Raw genomic sequence first — 20,039 nt, 5'->3', positions numbered from 1 at the left:
CTTATTTTCTTCATAAAGTAGCCTGCCTCTGGTATTTTATTATAGCAACAGAAATTAGGTTAATGCTACAAGGATCTGAGTGAATAGAATATACTTCCCAGCCGGTAGAATCCCACACTGGTTTTTATTCTAGAAAAGGCCAAGTAGGAGCCTCTGGAACAGCCTACATCTGGAAACAGTAAATAATAACCGTACCACCTTTCTGGAAAAATCGAAGAGGTACGGAAAGGGCCCTATTCACATGGCTTGTTTGTCAGCAGACCTTAGAGCTCAGAAGACATGGACTTTTAGAAATCTGGTGACTCTAATCGCAGGTGCTGTACTGCTCTGGCATGACGTCTTTGCCAAAGCAGATCAACATTCCCATGGGATACAACCTCTCCCTGACTTGGCAAACACTTCACACCCCGCACCTTCTGTAAACCCGGGCTCCATAGGTGTTTCTGTAGACATAAAGCACTTCATGCCATGTCCTTACCTTTGGCAGGGCTACATTCCCCATTCATAGTGCTTCCCCTGGCTACTACCACAGCACTGTCAGCACTTACAGTCTCTGTTTAAGTCTAGCCTTCTAGGATCTTTTAACTTTACTAGAGGAATGCTGGGGGTGGCGTCTGAGGGCAGGTGACTCTCCCTAGGGCCTGCCTTGTCAGTGCTTTCCCCAGAGGACTCAGATTGAGCAAGGTGGAAGCTCCATTTCTCTTATGACTCAACCACAAAAGGAATGTGTCAACAATATCCCTTCCTTTTACAAGTCAGCACAGCAGAGCGGGTGGGGCCTCCACAGGACACAGGGAGCTGGGCCACCTCAGAGCCGGAAATTACGGAATTCTTTGCCTTTTTAGTTTCACTTTTCTCTTTTTTAAACATATACACACACACACACACACACAGCGCTGTCAGTCCAACAGTCTCTGTTAGACTCTAGCCCTCTAGGACATTTAATCTCCATTAGAGGAGTCCTAGTTGAGATAGTGTGCGTGCATGTTGAAAAATTATATATATATACATATATACATATATATGTGCTTATTTGTATAAATATTTATAGATTTTATATACCATACACATATATATGCATCTATGTTTGTTGAATGCATGTGAGTGTACATGAACTTCCAGCATGTCTGGCATCCGTGGTGTCCAGACAAGGACTACAGAACCTCGGAAGACTGAGTTACAGATAACTGAGCCGCCATGTGGATGCTTGGAACTGAACCCCGAACCCCGGTCGTCTGTAAGAACAGCCAGTGCTCTTCACCAGAGAGCCATCTCTCCAGCCCCATTTTTACTTTCTTAAGTGTGGGATTGTTCCAGAAGCCTGTATTTTTTTTTTTTAAGTGCCACGTACACACAAATACTTGAACTTTCTGAGACAGGGTCTCACCATGTAACCCTGGTTGGCCCAGAACTTGCTAAGCAGGCCTAGCTGGACCTCACAGAGATCTGTCTGCCTCTGCTGGCCTCAAAGGCATGTGCCGCCACCCCCACCCACCCTACCCACATAGGAGTATCAATCATCAGCAGGCCCATTGTGAGGACCAAGCCTTAGCCCAGGAGACAAAGGCTTTTTACCTCAGTTCCTGCCTCCAGTGCTGACTCTGAGTTAGACTTTGTGCATTTCTTTCTTCTCACACCTTGGGAGCCTAACTTCCTTCCCTTTCCGTAAATTGAAGAGTAAGTCCCTCCCCCTCCCCCTTCTTCCTTCCATCCCCAAAAGAGATTTGTACAAGTGTCTCAGCCCTTCCAAAGCCAAGCCACACCCCAGGGACACAGCTCACAAAGCCATTCATTTCCAAGTGCAGAAGCTGGGATGGGCAAGAGCCTTACCCAGTATCCCACGGCCTGTTAGCAACAGAGCCAGGACCTTAATCTCTGCCTCCACACAAGACGCTTATGTCTCCCTACCATGCCTCGGCCTCGAGGGTACTGGAGAAGAGCTGGATAGAAATTTCACACTACTTACAACTTGTTAGCACAGGGATTCAAGGGACAGCTTTCCTGTCCTCATCCTTGGACTTGGTGGATTCCCAAACATTATTGACGGCATTCAGTCATATTCTTCCACTGCATTAGAAATTTAAAACCGAGGGCCCAGTGGTGGGATGGCTCAGTGGGTAACAGCGCTTGCTGCCAAGTCTGAGGGTCCGAGCATGATGAAGAGAAGCAACTCTCGCAGGTTACACTTCCACCTCCACAGATACACTGCGGAATGTGTGGAAGCCCACACACAAAGGAGATAAGTAACTCTTCAAAACCTTAAAGCCAGCTAGGGTGGCGTACACCTCTAATTCCAGAACTCAGGAGGCAGAGGTAAGAGGATAAAAGAGAGTTGGAAGCTAACCTAGGCTATACAGGAAGTTCCTGTGCCAAGAAGCCAAAACAGGAAAGAAAGAAGTTAAAATTAAGGGAAACCATTAAGTGATTTATTAACTATTCCAATAAAAGCAAGGCTATTGGTTAGGTGTGGTGGTGTGCACACCAATCTCTGTGAGTTTGAGGCCAGCCTGGTCTACATAAAGAACTCCAGGACAGACAGGGTTCCATAAAGAGACTATCTCAAAAGACCTCCCCATCCTCCAGAGCAATAAAATGAAATAAAATCACCAGGTCTGTCAGTTAACATAACCTTTTGCTATGGTTTGAACGTTGATGTCATTCCAAAATAATATATTAAAACCTAGTATCTGGGGTTGGGGATTTGGCTCAGTGGTAGAGCGCTTGCCTAGCAACCGCAAGGCCCTGGGTTCGGTCCCCAGCTCCGAAAAAAAGAAAAAAAAAAAACCTAGTATCTGTCAGTTATGGCATGCAGACCTGTGAAACCAACAGTCGGGATACTGAGGCAGGAGGACACAGAGTTTGATGCTACCTGGGTTATGTACTAAGACTCGGTCTCAAAATCAAAGGCTGTGTCTGGGTAGTAGAGAAGGCTTAGCATACTCAGGGCCCTGAGTTCTATGCCAGCATTGCAAAGAGAAAAGCAGAGGGAGGAGATGGGGGTGGGGAGAAGAGGGAGCTGCCTCTTAACTGCTGCACTAACCCCTAATAGAGTGGTATTGTATGCCTTACATTTGAGAGGTAATCACATTGGACGAGAAGGCTGAAGGAGCCTTGTATGGCACCTTCACAGATAAAATCCTGGGACTTTGTTCTCTCCTACCTCTTCACCATGTGAGGAGACAAAAGGCACCTCTAAGAGAAACAGGCTCAATCTAGTTATCAGACACCAAACCTGCAGGGGCCCAACCTCCAGCTTTCCAGTCTCCAGAACCGAGATTTAAAATCATCTATAAAGGACCCAGTCTAAGGTATTCTGGTATAGCAATTTGATAGACAAAGGCAACTTTTTTCGATACTGCATAGGGGACATGGTGGCTGTCCTACTTAGCTTTCTGATGCTGTGATAAAGCAGGGACCTCAAGCAACTTCGAGAGGGAAAGACCCATCTTCAAGGGAGCCAAGGCAGGAACCTGGAGGCAGGAACTGAAACAGAGTTCACGGAGGAATGCTGCTTACTGGCTTGTTCCCCATGGTTCTTCAGCCTGCTTTTTAATATAAGCCAGGACCACTTGTCTAGGGGTGATGCTACTCTCAGTGGGCTGGGCTCTCTCATGTCAATCATTAATCAAGAAAGTGCCCCACAGGCCAGTCTGAGGCAATTCCTAAAACAAGGTTCTCTCTTCTTAGATGACTGTAGTTTATATCCACTACATAAACTACCCAGCACAATGGTGCATACCTTCTTAAAGAATTATTATCATTTATTTAATTATAAATATAATTAAAATATAAATAATTTATTTATTTAATTTATTATCATGTATTTATTACATGAGTACTCTGTAGCTGTCTTCAGACACACCAGAAGAGGGAATCAGAGATGGTTGTGAGCCACCATGCGGTTGCTGGGAATTGAACTCAGGACCTCTGGAAGAGCAGTCAGTGCTCTTAACCACTGAGCCGTCTCTCCAGCCTATGGTGAATACCTTTAATCTCAATGCGAGGAGGCTGTCTTAGTCTGGGTTTCTATTGCTGTAAAGAGATACCATGACCATGGCAGTTCCTATAAGGATGCATTTAATTGCGACTGGCTTACAATTCAGAGGTTTAGTCCATCATTGTCATGGTGGGAAGCAAGGTGACATGGGGAGGAGAGGTGGCTGAGAGTCTATATCCAGATCCTCAGACAACAGGAAAAGAGAGTGAGCCACTGGGCCTGGCTTGAACATCCGAAAGCTCAATGCCCACCCCGCAGTGACACACTTCTTCCAACAAGGGTCCAAGGCCACAGGGCCTAATAGTGTCACTCCCTACTGGCCTGTGGGGCCATTTTCATTCAAACCGCCACAGAGGCAGAGGGAGACAAATCTTTGTGAGCTCCTGGCTAGAGTGATCTACATAACTAGTTCCACACCCGCCAGAGTCACACAGTGAGGGTATTGCGAAATAGAATAAATAAGACAGCAGTTAGACTCGCATAACTATTTCTCCGAATATTTGTTCCACTATTATACCACGCCATTCGGGGAAAGCCTCACAGCTTATTCCCATCAGATGAATAATGAGGGTGTAATCTTAACCTCACGATGAAAATAGTTCTGAAGGCATAGACTTTTCTGTGTGTGCATGCTCATGTGTATATGCGTGTATGTATTTAATGTGTCTGTGCACTTGTAAATCTGTGCACGTGTGTGTGGAGGTCAGAGGACAACCTTGGGTGTCAAACTTATCTCTTATGGGACCTGGAGATCAGCCACTGGGCTAACCAGGCTGGTCAGTAAACCCTCTGGGATCCGCCTGTCTCCACCTCCCTAGCTCTGAAGTACCTGATGCACCACCATGCTGGATGCACCACGGTGCCTGGCCTTGTACATGGCTTCTGGGGGTTGAACTCAGGTCTTCAGGCTTCAGTCCTCAGCTGTCTCTCAGCTCTGTTTTGCTCTGGAAAGGGCAACAGCGCTGCCAGGATTCCCTGATCCTTCTTTGGGCTGCTGTTTTAAGTGTTCTCACACAAGACCCTTGCTCCATTCTGCATTTTTATTGCTTACTAAGACAAAGTCGTCAGCACTGATCGTAAGGAATAACATGGGATGGTTCATTTTAAAAAACAAGTTTCTTAGGGGTTGGGGATTTAGCTCAGTGGTAGAGCGCTTGCCTAGCAAGCGCAAGGCCCTGGGTTCAGTCTCCAGATCCGAAAAAAAAAAAAAAAAGAAAAGAAAAGAAAGAAAGAAGAAAGAAAGAAAGAAAGAAAGAAAGAAAGAAAGAAAGAAAGAAAAAGAAAGAAAGAAAAAAAAACCAAGTTTCTTGAGACAGCTTAGTCCAATTACAGCCAAACACATGACAGTGGACCTGGCTAGCAGTCTAGCCACCTCCCTATCCCAACTAGAAGTTTAGAACTGGAAATTACAAATAGTCTAATTTGTCTAACGAAAGGCCTGAGGATGAGACCAGATTATGCATCTGAAAGCTTTAAAATGAACAGCTTGTAAAATGTGGAGATTGGGGTTGGGGATTTGGCTCAGTGGTAGAGCGCCTGCCTAGGAAAGGTCCTGGGTTCAATCCCCAGCCCCGAAAAAAAAGAAAAGAAAAAAAAAATGTGGAGATTGACCCAGGCATGGTCTTGGTTTAAAAACAGACAAGTGTGCCAGGTGGGTTCAACTCTCAGTACTCACATGGCAGCTTGCAATGATCTACAACTCCAGTTCCAGGGCATTCAGTGCCAGGCAGGCACATATACACACATAGGTAAAACATTCATAGATGGCTGGGCATGGTGGCATACACTTTTAATTCCAGCACCCAGGAGGCAGAGGCAAGCAGATGTCTCAGAGTTCCAGGACAGTCAGGGCTATGTAGAGAAACCCTGACTTAATAGACAGACAGACAGATAGATAACTGAGTGGGTGGGTAGGTGAATGAATGGATAGATTGATAGATCGATCGATAGATAAGTAGATAAGTAGATAGATAGATAGATAGATAGATAGATAGATAGATAGATAGATAGATAGATAGATAGATAGACTTTTTTCAGAGTAAGTAGCATGGTGGGGCAAGGCTACCACCCCAGCTCTCAGGGGCCCCATGATGAAATGGAAGGATAAAGAAATTTGAAATGCAGGAGGAGGAGGAGAAGAGTTGTGAGAAGACTGGCCATCACCCCCCAGATAGTGGCTTCATCTTGTCATCCCTGCCTTTTTTTATGCTACCCCACTAATGGGGTCCAGGCTGTTTGCTTATGTGCCCAACCTGTTGATGTTGCCTCTGACTTTTTTTTCATTTTGATGGGGTCTCATGATATCTAGCTCAGGGTGGCCTCTTTTTAAGTGTCTCCTCACGTGGTCTTCCCTTTGTGCTCAGACATAAGAAGGAAGTTTAAGCTTCAACATATAAGATTAAAGGGACACAGTTCAGTTCCCAGTAGTGATTAGGGACATGCCCAGAAGCGGCAGAGCTAGATGCTAATTATTCGACTTCCTTCTCCTCCTTTAGTGCCAGTTTTGTATTATTTGTCTAACTGGTGTATTGTGGGAAGGTGGCTAAACGGGGTGGCTTAGCCCCCCCCCCCTAAGACAGGGTCTTATTATGTAGTCCTAATTGGCCTAGAATTTGCTATGTAAACCAAGCTGGTCTCCATGTCACAGAGATCCACCTCCCTCTGCCTCCCAAATTGTTGAACTAAAGGTGTGCACCACTGTGCCCAGCCTAAGCACCGTTTCTGACAGGGCAGAGCCAGTTAATTATTGTTATTTTCAAAGGGAAAGGAACTCTGCTTGTCTGTTTACTCTTTCAGATAACATTCACAAGTCACTTGGACCCATCCCATATCTGTGAGTATCGATGCCTTCACTTCAAGCCACCTCCACAGAAGCACGCTGGGCACAGGCTCCTGGGGGGAGTTGGTTTTCCTCATGAGGATCTCGAGTTTCTTCCTGCCAAAGACCATCTGAACCATAGTGCTTCCAAACTGCTTGCAGATATCTGGTGATCTTTTTTTTTTTTTTTTTTTTTAGTTTTTCTTGCTATTTTCTTCTATTCTCTTGTCTTTTAAATTTCTGAGAGGGTTTCTCTGGGAAGCCTTGGCTGTCATGGAACTCACTCTGTAGTCCAGGCTGGCTTGGATCTCAGAAACCCCTGCCTCCTGATTGCAGGGGTCAAAGGCGCAATCCGCCACGCCCGGGCTGTTGATTGTTCTTTGGAGACAGGTTCTCACCAGGTAGCCCAAGCTGGCATTGAACAGACGGGTCCTCAGCCTATGGGTGAGTGCTGGGACCACAAACCTGCACTGCCTGTAAGCAGACTGACGCCATAGCCAAGATGAGACCAGGCATGGCGCTAGGAACCCAGGATCCTCAGCAGCTTAGATGAAGAGGGCTCGGCAGCCTGGGTGGCTTAGAATCATAGTTTAAAACTAGTGGGGCGCTCTAGAAAAGGTTATAATTAAGAAAACCCAAATTACTCTATTCTAATTAACTCACAAATATTTTTTCAATGTAATGTTTTTGTTTGTGAAAAGCTCTCGAAGTCTACTCTGCCAGTTTTGCATACACTTCCCTTTCTGAACCCAGGAGGTTTGTGTGCTGTGGCAGGGTCGGGTGGGGGGACGCTGATGGCAGAACTATCATGTCAGTGCAAAGCAGGAACTACTACCATCCAGACTGGGAAGTATAGGTAATCAGCGCCAGTTACCTGGCAACAGGCCCCTCCCATGCTGTCTGCTTGCACTTGACCTCTTACCAAGTTCATCATTCTGGCTTAATCCCATTGAACGCTAGAGTTTTCCAGGGTGGGTGCTCAGTCCGCAGGGGGGCTGAGCTTGGCCTACCACCAAGTCTTAACAGAGAAGGAAATGGCGCTCCATAGAGGAAGTAGCTTGCTGAAGCTGAGTCATCGGTGTGGCTAGAATGAGAACTCAGGCTGTCCACCTTCTGATGAGATGAGTTTCCTACACGGTGCTGGGCCGAGGTGGGTGGGGGGTGGGGAGGGATGGAGAGGGAGAGTCAAGAAGCTAAGGTTCCAGAATCACAATAGTTTAGAACTGAGAGAGCTTCATGATTGTCTTACCAAGCATCTTAGCCCCCTGTTGTCTTGATCTTCCAGAGTATGGTTCAATAGGTCTGTGGTGGGCGCTGTGTGTTGTAGTGACAATTCTGGAATTTTGGTTTCTTTAAAAAACACAATAATATTATAAGGATTTGTTTTTGTTTTAATCCAAGGTATGGGGATATGGAGCTGCTTCGGACTGTCCCCAGCAGCTGACTGTGATTTGCCTCATGCTCTAGCAGAGGCGTGGTTTTGCCAGCTGCAGATAGTTTCTAGGATTGTGTGACGTTTGGAATTCTGGGAACTTTTCAGAGGGTCTATAAATGCTAGGGCCCTGGGGGAGGGGGCAGGTGATTGCTTGTCATTTAGAACAACCCCTGTGTCCTGCTGAAGAGGAAACTGAGTTTAGAAGGGCAGATGGCCATCTAGAAGCATCGGCTAGAGCTGGGGATGTAGCTCAGTTAGTATATGAGCCCAGCATGTGCAATGCCCTGGGTTCAGTCAGCAGTACCTCATAAACCAGTAGTGGTGTTACACGCCTGTAACCCAACACTCGGAAGGTGAAGGCAGGAGGATCAGAACTTCAAAAGTTCAAAGTCACTCATAGCTTGAGAGTTTGAGGCCAGCATCTGAGCATCTGGAAGCCAGAAGTCATGTGTATGTTAGCTCATGCCTTTAAGTATAGCACTTGGGAAGTAGAAGCAGGCAGATCTCTGTGAAATGGGGGGTCCAGCCTGCTCTACATAACAAGTTCCAGACTAGCCAGAGCTCCATAGTGAGAACCTGTCTCAACAACGATAACAATAAATAATAATAATAATAATAATAATAATAATAATAATAATAATAAAAACAAAAGACAAGACCTCAGGCTAGCAATATGGTTAGTATGTGGGTCAAAGGCATTTGCTACCAAGCCTGGCAACCCAAGCTTACTCTCCTAAGGTAGAACAGACTCCACAAGTTGACCTCTGACTTTCCCAAGCACACGATAGCACATGTGACCCCACCCCACATACACACACATAAGTATAATAAAAAAAAATGTTTAGTTGGCTGGTGGTGACACACACCTTTAATCTCAGCACTTGACACAGAGTCAGGCAGATCTCCAAGTTGGCACTTGAGACAGAGTCAGGCAGATCTCCAAGTTGAAGGCCAGGCTGGTCTACAGAGTGAGTTCTAGGATAGCCAAGGCTGCTGGTCTCCTTGGCTCAAAAAACTAAGAGAGAGAGAGAGAGAGAGAGAGAGAGAGAGAGAGAGAGAGAGAGAGAGAGAGAGAGGGAGAGAGAGAGAGAGATTAAAGCAGATATCTCCTGGGCTGAGGATGTAGCTCAGCGGTACAAGGAAAGCATGCTTAACATTTTCAATGCCTGGGATCATTCCAGAATGAAGGGAGGGAAAGAAGAAAAAAAGAAAAGGCAAGAAGAGGGTTTCTACCTCAGCCCTGCCACCAGTGTGAACAGATTACTTTCCTTAAGACCCAGTTTCTCTGCCTGGAAGAAGCGTGCATTTGACAGAGTGCACCCCTGTAGTGTAGCTTAGAAACCTGAAGCAGCCATCAGGTCAGATCCCAGCTACTCTGCTGTGTGGCCATTGCCAGTGTTCCTAAAATCCTGGGCATACCTCAGTGACGTCGTTTGTAAAGTGATGATGAGAATAATGGTTTCCACGGAGAGTCGTTAGGAGGACCTGGTTATCCCATCACCTCTGACCTCTGGGGTGCCTTGGCACACAAGCCTTGATCTCTCTCTTCTCAGCCTAGAATGATGTCATTGGCTTGAAATCCTGCACATGTGCTGGCCCGGGCTCATTGTCCAAGGAGCGATCCATTCCCACATCTGACTTCTAGACAATCTCTTCCACTCAGATAGCTAGTCTATCTGGAGCCTTGCAGGACAAGAGCTGAACTCATGTTCATCTTTAAACCTGCCCTTCCCAAAGTCTCCCTCGTTTCACTGCTACCTCACCTAAGGGCAGTCAGACCTTCCTAGATACCCAGGTCAACGTTCTTGCACCCGACAAGTTCTCGGCTCTGTCTTCCCAAGTATCCCAGTTGTATTTCTGCTACTGTGATAAAGTACTCTGAACCACAGCAAACATCAAACCTCCCTGTAAATGCAAGAACTTCCTGACGGACACCCTGTTCCCCCCACCTCTACCCTGTGTTACTTCTTTCTGTTCTTTTCTTTCTGAGTGAAGTCTTACTGTGTAGCCCTGACTGTCTGGGAACTCATTCTGTAGACCAGGCTAGCCTCAACTCAGATATCTGCCTGCCTCGGCCTCCCAAGTGCTTGGGATTAAAGGCATGTGCCACCACCATGAGGCTAAAAGTATTTTTAAATGAATTAATTAAAAAGATAAAAACTACTGCTAAGGCAGTTGTTGCTCTCCCAGAGGACCCAGGTTCAATTCCTAGCACCCACATGGAGTTTACAACCATCTGTTACTCCAGTTCCAGGGGGTCCAACTCCTACTTCTCGCTTCCTGTAGTACCAGGCACAGAGGTAGTGTGCATACACACAGGCAAACAACTCATATACATACATATAAAAAGCATTTAAACATTGAAGTAATAAATGAATACCTTTATAAAACAATGCATTCTTGGGCTGGAAAGGCAGCTCAATCAGCTGCTCTCACTAAAGGCATGGGTTCGATTTCCAGCATCCTCTCAGAGCTCACAACTACCTTCGGTCCCAGGGGATCCAACGCCCTCTTCTAATCTTCATGGACTCCTGCCCACACATGGTGCACAGACATCCACATAAAAATAGACACACAGGCACACACACATAAAAAGCAAATTAGGGGGCTGAAGAGTTGGCTCAGTGGTTAAGAGCACTGGCTGCTCTTCCAGAGGACCTGGTGTTTGATTCCCAGTGTCCACCGGAGGCTCGCAACCATCTGTAATGTAACTCCTGTCCTGGGGGATCCAAGGCTCTCTTCTGACATGACTGGATACTTGCACAACATGTCGTGTGCACATACATGCACACAGGCAAAGCATTCATACACATAAAATAACAAAATAAATGCAATTATTTTTATTTCAATAATTTTAAAGAAAACTCACATATGCTCATAATGTAGAATTAGATTTTTCAGAAATAATTGAAAGAAGCCATTTTGAAAAGCAAAGCAAATTGCAGTCTAACTAAGAGCTCCCAAAGCAACAAAATCCTTTCCCTGCCCGGGCTCTAGTTGTCACTTAAAAACAAACGGGTAGCTCGCAGAGAGGCCTTGTGTGTACCCTGCTCTTGGAAGCTATGGCTGAAGTGACTGGTACATTCCAGTGCCTTTTGCCTGTTCCGAGAGTACATTGGTAGCAAGAACACCTATGCCCTTTACCCTGGGTCCAGCAGTACTGTAGGCAGCTGCCATCGGAGGCCTCCAGCTGATCCGTTCTGGAACCAGTGTGACTCGGGGAAAGCCCGAGTGAAATTGGATCCCCCAGAGTCCTCTTCTCCTGACTGAAGTCAGTCTCTCTCAGATGCATGGTACCCACCACTCCCAGCTCAGAAGTATGGATCTCAGTGGAGCCCTCATTAGCAGATCGGGGTCATTTCTGAGATTTCCTCTTTGATGTTTTTCCAACTCAGCCTGCCTCAGACAAGAACTCAGGGATTAAGTACCCCCTGCTGTTGCCTGGAGCCTGTCTCCAGGACAGAAGTTCATTTTCTAGGCCCTGGTTTGGGTCATGGTGTTTGGTCCATTGTTTCCTTCTCTTTGCCATCCCAAATCTGGGAAGTCTAAAGCAGGAAGTGTTTTGTGGTGAACTAACCGGGCTCTGTGAGTGACCCTTTTGTGGGGCTGAGTTTCCCTTACCTCTCTGGCTCTAGTCTCAGAGGTGTCTGCTCTGTGCCAGCTGAACACCCTGCAGGATTGTGGGATTGCGTTACTGCCCGAAGAACTCTGCCTGTCTTGTTTAGTTTCCTAGGCCCCTTGTTAAGGAATAGAGGATTTCAGGCAATTCAGGATTTTCCCCACCGTTGTTAGAGACAGAGCCCAAGGTCTCAAAGACACTTGCCGTGAAGCCTAATGGCCTGAGGACCCATATGGTAGAAAGAGAGAACTGACTCCTGCAAATCACCCTCTGACCTCCGCATACACCATGGCGTTCATGCTCTCCCCACGATGAATAAGCGAATGTATAACTTAAAAATAAAGTGTTTTCAATGGAGGAGAAAACAATGGGCAGCTACATACGCATCTCCACAAGAAAGGCAGGTGAGGTCAGTGCCTACCTTACCCCATGTGGGGAAGCCTGCTTGGATAACTCACGCACACACTTGCCCAGCACTGACTAGATACTGTGCACATTCCCAAGCCTCCTTTCCAGGTAGGCATTACACCATGTACACCCGAGGAAGGGCACAGACGCTTGCCAAGACTAGCAGAGCTTCCATACAAACCTTCAGTTCTAACTCCCAACCTTGCTGGGAGTTTCAACATGAGCTCTACAGGCGTGGGCCCTGTACTGTACCAGAAAACTCTCCTTTCCTGCCCATCTATCCATCATCCATCCCCTCCGTCAATCAAAGACAATGATTGAGCATCTATGGTGTGCAAAGTTTGGGTGACAAGAGGGAAAGGATAGGTCACAAGTGGCTTTGCCACCAGAGCCTCTTACAACCTAGCATGAGTGTGTAATTCTTCAGTAATCTGAAAGTAAGGTAGGAATTGAGAAACACTGGTTAAAGTACCAGGTCAAGATGCCTCCTTGACCTTGGAGACTAAAGGAAGGCAGGCACACTGAGGTGGCTCTAAGGTTGTTTAGGCTTTGGACATACAGAGGTCTGGAGATTCCATAAGGAAAACCTGTGAGCAAAAGTCAGAGGTGGGAAGAGTTACACACATGGGTAGAGAGAAAGCTACTTGACTCCTGGTTGTTAGCAGTGGCGGCAGGGTGGTAAATTTGGAAACACATGGGAGACACACCTATTACCTGAAAAACAGAAGCGATAAATCCGGATCACATACAGAAGACCTAACATGCCAGGCCACAGAACCGGCCACGTCTGTCACTGTTAGTGGGAGCTGTTGACAGGATTTCCGGTTGTGACCCTCTGTGAGGGAAGGCCAGATGGCCTCTCCGTCTCCGCTCTCTCCAGATCGGATCTCACTCTGTCAGCAGCCCTGTCCCCCAGTGCTGTGTCATCAGTTGCTCACTTGCGGATGCCTGACCCACACACGCACAGGACCCCATTTGCAGCCCGGAACACTTCCTTCCTGGAGCAGCCGGGCCGAGTCATTTGGAAACCTCTCTTTCATGAGGCGAGATCAAGGTGCTGATAGGGCAGGTGGGCCGCCTCAACAGGTCCCGAAATGTGGTGAGGAGTTTCGCTGGCCTGTCACCCCCCTCCCCCACCTGGGGCCTGGTTCACTTTCACTGCAGGACAACCACATTAGGAAGCTGCTGTCAGCCATTTCCTGCCTTTGCCTCCAGGTCACCTTGTCCCTCCTGTCCTACTCTGGGCCACCCACAGCCCAAGCCTCTAACCACCCTGTCATTGATCCTCTAACTACCCTCTCATTCTGTGAAGGCTCTGAGAACTGAAACTGGGAGAGCCAAAGTTTATGCCCCTGACTTAAGCCATGCTAGAAGTTTCAGGAGCCAGGCATGGTGGCTCAGAATGTGATCTAAGGAGGCCGAGGCTGGAGAGTTGGGAGATCAAGGCAAGTCTGGGCACACAGTCTCAAATAAAAGAGCTGTGAGCTAGTCAGTGAACTGTCCAGTTCAGCCAAGCACAATGGCCCACATCAGAAGTAGCTGAGACTCCCTGCTGGCTGGATAGACCTGGATCCACAGAGGCTGCCTTTAGTTCTAAACAGAATACGCTAAGAACTCCCAAATGGCTTCTCCACAGGCTGGGATGACGCACTCGTGTGAAGCAATGAATGCGAGGGGGCCCTCAAACATAAATCAGTCTGGGAGGCTCACGGTCCAGTCGTTAGTTTATGAGGATTGAGTTCGGGTTGATGATACTCTTAGCACGTTGTCCTTTTTCTTCATAGAACATGAAGGTTTTTACAACTACCTTATGTCAGCACTAAGTGCATGGCTTATGTGTTTAATGCCCATCTCCTCAGTGCAGCATGAGCTACACCACTCGAGGCTATTTCTCATCACTTCTCCAGCACGTAGGTCGGCTCCTGGAATGGTCAGGCCCATGGAATAGCTAGTTGTTATCAAAGGACCCAGCACCCATCCTCATTGGAGACCTTGATTGGGTGGCCTGTTGAACCTAGTATGTAGTTAGTTATCTTACCTGGAGGTTAGAATACACAAACCTCGTTGGATGTCAGTATCGGTGTGAGACTCTCTGGTGCTCTCTTCTCTGTTCCCAGATGCCCCTCAGGCCCCCTAAGTCCTACCTTCCTCACCTCCTGTCCCTTCTCACACTTCCCCTGCTCCGACCCATGCTCCCTTCTCTCTGTCTGCTCACTCAGATGTCTGCTACCCTCTGCCACACCCAGGCCTTCCCTCAGAGTCCTGTCTACACTTCCTGCCATTCCCAATCCTCTTTTCTTTCTTTAAAAAGTTTTCAGATAAAAGCCTCACTCTGTAGCTCGGGGTGACCTCATATTCATGGCAATTCTCCTTCCTCAGTCTCTTTAGTTCTAGGATTAGAAGTGCCTGTACCAAGCCCCCTTAAACAGATAGTCTCTCTATCCCTCTGTCTCTGTCTCTGTCTCTGTCTCCCTCTGTGTGTGTGTGTGTGTGTGTGATTGTGTGAGGATGTAGTGTGGTGTGTATAGATATGTGTATATAAAGCAAAGCAAATTGTTCCTATGAGACATTTCTATTTAAAAAAAGCCTCATACACATGCTACTGTTTTATGCAAACAACACTGTATCACTCATATACTGTAAACTACAGCTCACAGTTGTACACACATATCTGTGTTATTGTTATCATTGCTGTTATTGCGACGGGGTTCCTTTACGTGACCCTGATTGTCCCAGAACTCTCTATGGAGACCATGCTGGCCTGGAACTCACAGAGCTCCACCTACCTCTGCCTCCTGAGTGCACCTGTATTATGTTAAGTTTTATTTTTCCACGATTTGAGATACATGTGGTCTCCTTGGTGTTACTTCCCCCGTGAGCCTCCTGTATCCCCTCCCTTCCCTCTAAGCCCATTCTTCCCAGTGAATCCCTTTTCTGCTTTCATGTGTGTCTGTGTGTCACTGCACATGCATTCATGTGTGGACATGTTTAGTTGGGGCTGCTGCTATGGCCATGAGTGAGGGGTTATTTACCTTAGAAGTGTCTAAGCCAGCACTGAGGAATATAACTCCTCTTTCCCCAGCAGCCATCAACTGGCTGTAGCCCCTCAGAGAGGGACGAGAGTGACACTATCCATGCCATACATGACAGAATTTGATGGGCCCAACCTTGTACAGATCCACAGTGAGCTCATGAGTACCACGGCCACACCATGTACAGAGGACATAACACTCACAGCACGCCTCCCCACATCTTACATTCTTGCCAGCCTTTCTTCTGAGATGCTCCCTGAGTCTTGGAGGTAGTGATGCTCCTGTCTCGTTTAGGGACACTTCGACCAGCACATAGTCTCCATATCAACCATCATCTACTACAAACAAGAGCTAGAGAATTTCTAACTTTGAACCTCAAGGTACCTCATATGTGAATACATAAAAGTAATTTGCCTGAGGGGGCCATCATTTTTTGAAAGGTATAGTTTATGTCAGCACGAGCCTTTGATCCTATCACTTAGGAAGCAGAGGCAGGCAGATCCCGTGAGTCTGAGACCAGATTATCTACAAGTGGGTTCCAGGCCGGTTAGGGCTACGTAGTAAAATCCTGACTCAAAACAGACAGACAGACAGACAGACAGACAGACAGACAGACAGAAGGGTGAGGTGGAGGAGTAAGAAGGAAGAAAATATGAGTATCATATATGCTAAGTATTCTTTATAATATTTATTATATGTTGTTCTGGATAGTTTCATGTCAACACAGTCTAGACTCATCTGAGAAAGGGAGTCAACGGAGAAAATATCTCCATAAGACTGGGCATAGACAGACTTGTAGGGCATTTTCTTATTTACTGATGGGGGAGGCGCCTCTGGGCTAGTGGTCCAGTTTCTAGAGCAAAGCAGGCTGAAGAAGCCACGAGGATTAAGCCAATAAGCAGCACCCCTTTATGGCCTCTGCATCAGCTCCTGCCTTCAGTCCTGTCTGGTTTGAGTTCCTGCCTTGGCTTCTCTCAGTAGACTAGGACTAGGGATATGTTAGCTGAACAAAGCCTTTCCTCCTCACATTGCTCACGGCATTTCATCACAGCAGTGGTAACCCTAACTAAGACATAAGTGTATACGCATACACTTCTCACTGTGGGTCACAGTCAAAGTGACAGGATACGTGATGTAGCTAGCGGGGACTAAACACTCAATTAGAGCAGAGATTGAAGCTGAGCACAGTGGCAGACACTTGTGATCTCAGCATCTAGAAAGCTGAAGCAGGAGGAATGCCATGAGTTTGAGGCCGGCCCGGGTAACAGGCAACAGTGGAGATCGTGTCAAACAAACCAAAATTACAAAACAAGGTCAGGGAGATGACTTTATAGGTAAAGGTACTCACAGCCAAGCCTGAGGACTCAAGTTCAGTCCTCAGGACCCACATATGGAAGGAAAGAACTGACTCTTGCAAGTTGTCTTCTGTTCTCTACACATGTATGTGGTATGCACATGCTCATATATACACACAAATACATGCATGCACACATACATGCATACATACACACATACTACATGCATGCATATATACACATACACACTGCATCCACACATGCATACTACATGCATGCACACACACGCGCTCATACATGCATACATACACACATACATATATACACATGCTACAGGCATGCATATATACATATATACACATATTCATTCATGCATACATACTACATGCATGCATGCATACATACATACACATACATATATACATACACACTCATACATGCATACATACACACACACACACACACACTCATACATGTATACATATGGCAACAAGAACAAAATAGAGTGGAAACTAAACTAGACTAGCAAAGTATCAGGAGCGGCCCAAGTCTGTGAGGCATGATGGAAATTTCAGTTGTTCCCGAATGGGCTCTGGGGAAGCTCGTTCTGCAGAAAGAAATTGGTGGGTTTTGCTGGTTGTGGGAGGTGCTGTCCTTGTTCCAGAAAGGTGCTCTTTGTATGGACAGGCTGGGAGCTCTGTGGGGATGGGATGGGATCTCCAGTGTGGCATACTCCCTGTGTCAGAACAGGGGGACTGACTGAGGTATCTAGTAAAGAGATCCTTGTGGTCTCGGGCACCAGCTTTCTCAGTGTTCGCAGGACAACAGTTAGTTGAACATATGCTAGACCCATGACTCTAAGGCCAGAGTCAGACACTCTGCTCGGGCCCAGACATTGTGTCCACCAAGTCCTTCAAACCACTGCGTCAAGTTTGGGAACTGTTATCTGAGGAGTTTGGTATTTAGAGCATCTTAGATCACTGGGCAAGGCCCGTTCCTTGTGAATAGCAGAAGTGTTGGGACCTCCATCTGGGCCTTTAGGTGCTACATCCACAGTCTTTCCATCAGTCTCTGGGCCTTAAACAGCACATTCACACACAGCTCTCCTGTGAGAGATGGCTCCTCGGACCTTCATCCTAAGGCGGCTTCCACCCTGCTCCACTTCCACCCTGCTATCTTGATGTGGCACCGTTGAAAATATTCTCAGCACACATACAGATACAAATACAAATGTGTCCGCATGTCTGTCCCGTTAGACACACTGCCCCAGTTTTGTCTCTTCCCTGGCCAGTGCTCGTTTTGGTACCATGAGATAAACACCTGATCCAGGCATCTGACTCCCGCTCTGGGGCTGAGGTGCCCAGATACACACATAGTCCCTGTAACCTTACGGTAACCTTGGCGTGCCTACCCAACCCCTGGACCTGTTTCCTCCCTGCAGACTACTTACTACCTGGTACCTAAAGGCAGAAGAGCTGTGTGTGTGGGAGTTGGCTCCCAGCACTGACAACTTTACCACCCACTTCCTGTGTTGACTGTTCTTTTGGGTCCTGGTGCCTGAGTGAGCTGTTAACCTGCATACTGCTTCCTACTGCAGCCCGGTTCAGTTTCCATGCCTGTAATGTGGTGGTATAATTGTTACACTTAAAGGCTGCTCAGAGGATGAAAGTAAACGAGAGTGTAAAGAATTTAGCTCTGTGCATGGAACACAGCACTAAGAAACAGTCCCTGGGGGGCGGGGGAGCGGCCATAGTTTTCCCTCCCCTGAGACAGCCAGGAAAGTATAAATCCTTTGCAAATCCTCTGAGCGTGCGGCCTTGTGCGGAGTCAGGTTTGATGCCTATGGAGCTGCCTTCAGACTCTGGCTCTCTAAACCTTTCTCACTATAATCATGAGAAGAAGAAAAGGTGGAGGGAGGGGGAGGAGGAAGAAGAGGAAAAGGAGGGACTTTTTCTCTACCTTCCCTAAATATGGCAGAGACCATGCCGATAACTTCCACACAGATGTTTTGACAGTTTTGTATGAAGCGTGAATATGAAGGGGTGGGACGGTAGCTCAGTGTACTGGCCTAGCTTAAGGGAGGTCCTCGGTTTGACCCCCAGTACTAGATGGGGACAAAGAGTGAGTTGGATATGGTGGCACATACCTATTATCCCAGCCCCCTTGGGAGCCAGAGGCAGGTGGATCTCTGAGAGTTCAAGCTAGTCTCCTTTACATAGCAAGAGCCTATCTGGGAAATAAAAGTAAAAAGAAAGAAAATAAGACAGACAGATAAAGTGAAATATGAAGACTGAGAAAAGCTAAGTTTGAGACCCACAGGGCTGTGTCATGTGTCACTCCTACTATGATTTTCCTTACAGACTTAGAGGACTTTCTGAGGCTAACGAGCTGTGAAGTGCTGTTGCCTGCCATTGAAAGAGACCCGGAGGAAAGATAAAGAGGTCTCCACCCAGGAACGGAGGAGAACACTCCAGTTAATAAAAGGCTGAGGCAGAGGGGACTTATTCCCTCCAGCAACACTCTAAACCTCTGTGGAGCAATTTAATTTTTCTGCAGATACAAGTGATTATATCTAGCGGCCGGAACAAACGAAAATGTAATATAATCTATTAACAGCAAGGCATAATTACTGAGAAAAATCCACCTGACCTGGGGCCTACGCACCCACCCATACCTAAGCCAGACACAAATCCAGCTCTGGCAAAGCCACCACTTCGGTGAGAGGCCTGGGGTCCAATAATTCAGCCTCAGGAGAGCTGTCCCCAGAGTAGAACTTGGAAATCACACCCAAACTGCAAATCGAAATGTAACCTTGGCTGTCTTACCTGGAAACACCCACCCCAGCTGACTGTAGCATACAGGTGAAACCTCTGCCTTCACATATTTTAAGTCAAGGACCACAGCACAGGCCATGAGGGCTTTCTCCATCTCGGGGAATATACTCGGGTTCTCTGGGTGTGAAGATTTCCGTTACCATAGCAACTCCGTAACCATCCTCTTACAAAGACTTATTTTGGCTCCCAGTTTCGGAGGTATCAGTTCACCAGCAGTGAACCTCAGTGCTTTGGGCCCGAGGCAGGAGTATATGGCAGAGCCACGGGGCAGAGGAGGCCAGTGTGTGAGGGTGTGGGTGCATGGAGAGAGGATCACCAGAGACTAAACCTCCCTCTGCTCCACACCTGCTTTTGTTTTGGGCTTGGGCTTATGAGACAGTGTCTTGCCCTGAACATTCAGGTCATCTAGGATGGCCCTAAACTCACAGGAATCCTCCTGCCTCAGCACTCTATTCTCTGTGTTAAGATTGCAGATAGAGGGGCTGGAGAAATGGCTCAGCGGTTAAGAGCACTGACTGCCCTTCCAGAGGTCCTGAGTTCGATTCCCAGTAACCACATGGTGGCTCACAACCATCTGTCATGGGACCTGACACCTTCTTCT

The 20,039-nt window shown here is 47.1% G+C and overlaps 1 protein-coding gene across 2 annotated transcripts in view; it reads left to right on the top strand.

The window, feature by feature from the left end:
- Cxcr5 (C-X-C motif chemokine receptor 5) overlaps positions 1-20,039 on the top strand; it is a 40,351-nt gene that overhangs the window by 1,126 nt on the left and 19,186 nt on the right. The window contains exon 2 of one of the 2 annotated variants that reach the window (XM_087560720.1): positions 6,794-6,830. The exons of the other annotated variant lie outside the window; for it this stretch is intronic. The gene's annotated coding sequence lies outside the window, so the exon portion shown is untranslated. The remainder of the gene's footprint in view (positions 1-6,793; positions 6,831-20,039) is intronic. 2 annotated transcript variants of the gene reach the window in all.

Source organism: Rattus norvegicus, chromosome 8, assembly GCF_021556685.1.
Source record: "Rattus norvegicus strain SHRSP/BbbUtx chromosome 8, alternate assembly SHRSP_T2T, whole genome shotgun sequence".
Taxonomy (NCBI): Eukaryota; Metazoa; Chordata; class Mammalia; order Rodentia; family Muridae; genus Rattus; species Rattus norvegicus.
This window is presented reverse-complemented; position numbering and strand designations above follow the sequence as displayed.